This window comes from Jatropha curcas, chromosome 11, assembly GCF_041381405.1.
Source record: "Jatropha curcas cultivar XTBG-Jc1 chromosome 11, XTBG_Jcur_1.0, whole genome shotgun sequence".
Taxonomy (NCBI): domain Eukaryota; kingdom Viridiplantae; phylum Streptophyta; class Magnoliopsida; order Malpighiales; family Euphorbiaceae; genus Jatropha; species Jatropha curcas.
This window is the reverse complement of record NC_143161.1, coordinates 12,262,612-12,267,138: the sequence shown is the minus strand read 5'-3', so window position 1 is coordinate 12,267,138 and position 4,527 is coordinate 12,262,612. Positions and strand designations below refer to the sequence as shown.

Below are 4,527 nucleotides of genomic sequence, written 5' to 3'. Positions count from 1 at the left end.
CGCATCTTGTTGCATATCTCCATGGTTCTTGCGAAATAGCTAGTAAAAGATTCGATGTCCTTCATCTGTAGAGTTTCAAAGTATCTTCTCAAAGCTTGAAGCTGTGCACGTTTCACTATAGTTTGAGCCTGATACTTCTTCTTCATAGAATCCCTTATATCCTTGGAAGTTTCTTGCATAGAATGGTTTCCAAGATGGTACGATCAATAGCTTGAAAGAGATAATTCTTCGTCTTGTCTTTAAATCTTTTGGCTTTCTTACTTCGAACTCTGCCTTTTTGGACATCCGTCAAAGTTTCACCTTCTACTGGTGCACCAATTCCATTTTCAATGATTGACGAGTATTCTTTTAAATGCAGGAAGTTCTCCATCAGCATGCTCCAATGATCATAGTGACCATCGAAATGTGGAATTGCTGCCTGCATAAAATTAGAATCTAACGCCATGAAACAAAAATAAGTGTAACATCCTAGTGAGTTGAGTTGAGTCATTATAGAGGTAAGTTGAGTTGGGTTGAATCAAACCTTGTTGGGAAGAATGAGTATAAGTGGACTTATGTGAATGTAAAGTTAGGACTTGCTTGCATTAAAACATACAGCTTGGGTATGAAGTTGTAGCCTTTGTACACTTGAGGTACCAATTAGATATGTTACACAGCCAACTCACTAGGATGTTACAATAAGGCTGCTGCTCTTTTGTTTTCTTTCTAACCTCACGTGTTTCACTCTCTTAAGCTCTCTTTTCTCTCTTTTAACCAGGCTCTGATAACACCGATAACTAGTAGAAATTTGAAAAATAGAATTAAAAGAGAGAAAGATGCTCAAGATACTTTTTATTAAGAAACTTGATAGCCTTTATATAGGCTTACAAAGAGTAATAAAAAATCTTAATAAACTAAGAAATATCAGCTGTTAACGTGACCATGCTCTACTGAACATTATCAACTAATTCCTAAACAATAGGACTGAAACATTGACTAAGAAAACAAACACTAAAAACAAATTAATTACGGTAACATAAAATAATTAAACAGAATTATTCAACATTGATATTGCAAAGGCAGTGGCACCAGCATGATTTCGCTGCTGTTACGTCCTAATGATCAAATTTTAAAGTTTCGAAAATGCTAGGCAAGGAATATTGAACCATGGCAAACATCAAGAGTAAGGTCAACCGAAAATATGTACAAGATGCAATTACCTTTGCCCTACAAATACTCAAACCTTACAAAGAGGTTCCTTCCATAGGACTTGTCCTATATACAAGACTAGTTGTAACTGAAGATGGAAAAGAAAGGAGGTTTACTTATGATTTTGTGCCTTTTAAACCTATACGCCAATCCCTCTACCTGTGTGATAAGAAGTTCCATACAGAAGCACTGCATCAACTTTTTTATTCTGATGATAGATTTGGATTTATAATTATTGATAGGAAAGGGACTCTAGTAGGGACATTAAGAGGAAACAATCGCGAAATCCTTGAAAAGTTAAGTATTGATCTTTCAAATAAACATGGTAGAGGTGGTCAATCAAAAAATAGATTGATGCCTTCGAATGGAGAGTCGACACAATTATGCCTTCGAATAGATTTGATGCCTTTCTCACATAATTGTGTCGACTCTCCATTCAAAGGCAGCAGAAGTTAAAGCATTTTATAAATCCTTCAACATGTGTGCCTAAAGTTTCTGGACTAATACTTGCTAGTTCTGCTGATATTAAGATAGAGTTAAGTCAATCGAACTTGCCTAATCCTCGTCTACAGGATAAATTACTCAAGTAGTAGACATTTCATATGGGGGAGAGATTGGATTCAATCAAGCAATTGACTAGTCATATGAGGTTTTATCAAATGTCAAGTTCATGCAGGAGAGGCGAATGATTTTGAACTTCTTTGAGGAAATCGATCGGGATAGTGGAAAGTTTGTTTATTGCTTGAATGATACTATGCATGCTTTTGAAATTGGTGCTATAAAGGTTTGAATATGAATCGATATGGTTTGAAGCACAACAAGATGAATGCGATTTTTATAAAGATCTTGAACAAAGAAGAAGAGACTGACTAGGGAAATTTCTAGGATTTGACTAACTCAGCTGACTTGGAGATTCAAGAAACAATGACTTTAATAGGATAACTCACAAAAGGGATCACAATTTTGCCAAGGATTTGGTGGCATTAGTGGAATTCTTCGATACCAGTTGGATGTTGGATTACTACGATATTTAGTAGAATTGAATTGGGATCACGTGGAGCAACTTGCACTTCAATATATGAAAGATTTGGATCGCTGCAAACCCAAGAAGAAGGGGCACGACCATGCCATTTCCAGCACGCCTGTGCCAGCCTTTGGAAATCCAGGACGCGAGACACGCCCAAGCTTAAGAAGCACAGACACGCTCGTGTCAATTTCCAACCCGCTCGTGCTAGCCTCTAGGAGTCTAGAGCATGCCTGTGCCATGTATAGCCTGCCCGTGCCGGTAGGTCCAGCTACAATTCTCACATAGACACGCTCATGTCACTTCCAGCACGCCCGTGCTAGCCTCTGGAAAGCCCAGGACACGTCCATGTCATATCCAGCATGCCCGTGCTGCCACCCTTACTAGGATTTTGTCTAGTTACGACTTTTTGATTATTTTTTAGGGTTTTATGCTTTAGCCTAACCTATAAATAGGTTATTTGTATCATTGGCACATTCATTATCGTTTGATCATTATTCTTATCAATAAACTTCTTTGAAAGTTTAGTTCTCTATTTTATCCATCGGATCAAACATCATTAATCAAAACTCCTGACGGAGTATAATCGTTTATTTCCATTCAGTAACCGTTTTGCGTCAGTTGGTATAAGAGCCAAAAGGCAAAATATCTCCATGGCCAACAATCATGAGACACGACTCATAGCCATAGAGGCGAGGTTCGAAGAGTTAACAGAACAAATTAGACAATTGACTCTCGCAATCTAACAAGGCAAACCCACAACCTGCAGCTGGAATAGCAGTTCTGAATCCACAGCAATCAGATTATGCAAGACACTAAAATCATTATGATGGAGGTTGAGACTATAGAGGGAATGTTGACAATTTTCATGACTGATACAAAATAAAGTTAGATCTTCAACCTTTCTCAGGATCATTAGATATAGAAAGTACTCTTATCTGGCTAGCGTAGGTCGAACGATTCTTTGAGATCATGAATGTCGAGTATGAATGTAAAGTTTCCATTGTGGCCTATAAACTAAAGGGCAGTGCATCAGTGTGGTGGATTCTATTCAAAACGAATGCCATCGTCGAAGGGTTGAACCTGTGCGAGATTGGATCTTAATGAAACAGATGATTGAGCATCGTTTTTTCCCTAGTGATCACTCCCAAATCTTGTATAATAGGTACCATGACTATTTTTAGGGAAATCAAAAGGTAGATGAATATGAAGAATTCTTGAGATTGCAGGCTTGATGTGACAATTGTGAGACTGAATCCCAGCAAGTGGCTCATTATCAGAGGGGATTGAATCATGATATAATGTGTATGATGGGTGTAGCTGCAATTTTCACTTTGGCAGATGCAATTGAGATGGCCAAACGTGCAGAAGATAGAATTAATTGGCAACCTTAGCAACCACCTAATTATAACCAGAATTTCAGGCAACCCTATCCATCCGGAAATCAACAGTTCAGTCAAAATTTTAGAGGACAGAATTCAAGAGCAGTAACTCTTGCTACTAACTAGAATTTACCGCATATTCCAAGAGAAGAAAATAAAGACTCTTAAAGAAAGGCTCCCGTGGAAGATAGAAACAATAAACCAAATCCGTATCAAAAGCCAACTGGAGACTATTGTTATCGATGTAGGAAACAAGGGCATATATCTAATATATGTCCAGAACGTAGGGGGGCTAATGATGGGCGTCGATAGGTGAATGTAGTTGATGAGGTGGTTGAGGTTGAAGAAGTAGAAGACGAAGATGATGGATCCTTGGCTGGTTCAGAAGATGGTGAAGTTACATATGTTGTTCAAAAATATTGTACTCACCAAAACAAGAAGGTGAAACTCAGCGAAGGAAAATTTTCAAGGCTAAATGTCGTGTTGGTGAAGCGGTGTGCCGACTCATTATCGACAATTGCAGTTGTGAAAATTTGATAGCCAAGCAGCTGGTTGAAAAGCTAAATTTACCCACAGAACCACATCCTTCGCCGTACAAGGTAAGGTAGATTAAAGAGGGTCCAACGATTGAAGTAAATCGGATTTGCAAGGTTCTTACATCAATGGGAAAGTCATACTCAAACTCCGTTAGTTGTGATGTTGTGGATATGGATGCTTGTGGAGTACTGTTAGGACATCCATGGCAGTTTGATGTAGATGCATTGCACAAGAGAAAAGAGAATTCATACATGTTCACTTGCAAAAATAAGAAAATCATTGTCTTACCTTCTAGATCTTCTGCCAAAGCTTCTAAAGTGGAGGAAAAATCCATAGTAGCTGTTTCTTCCAATGTGCAGGAATTATCTAGTGCAATTGAGAAGTCCGGAGGTGCAT

General features: G+C 38.3%; 1 pseudogene; it reads left to right on the top strand.

The window, feature by feature from the left end:
* Positions 1–1,060: 1,060 nt before the first annotated feature.
* Positions 1,061–4,131, top strand: LOC149492588 (eukaryotic peptide chain release factor subunit 1-2 pseudogene; annotated as a pseudogene).
* The last annotated feature ends 396 nt before the right edge of the window (positions 4,132–4,527 follow it).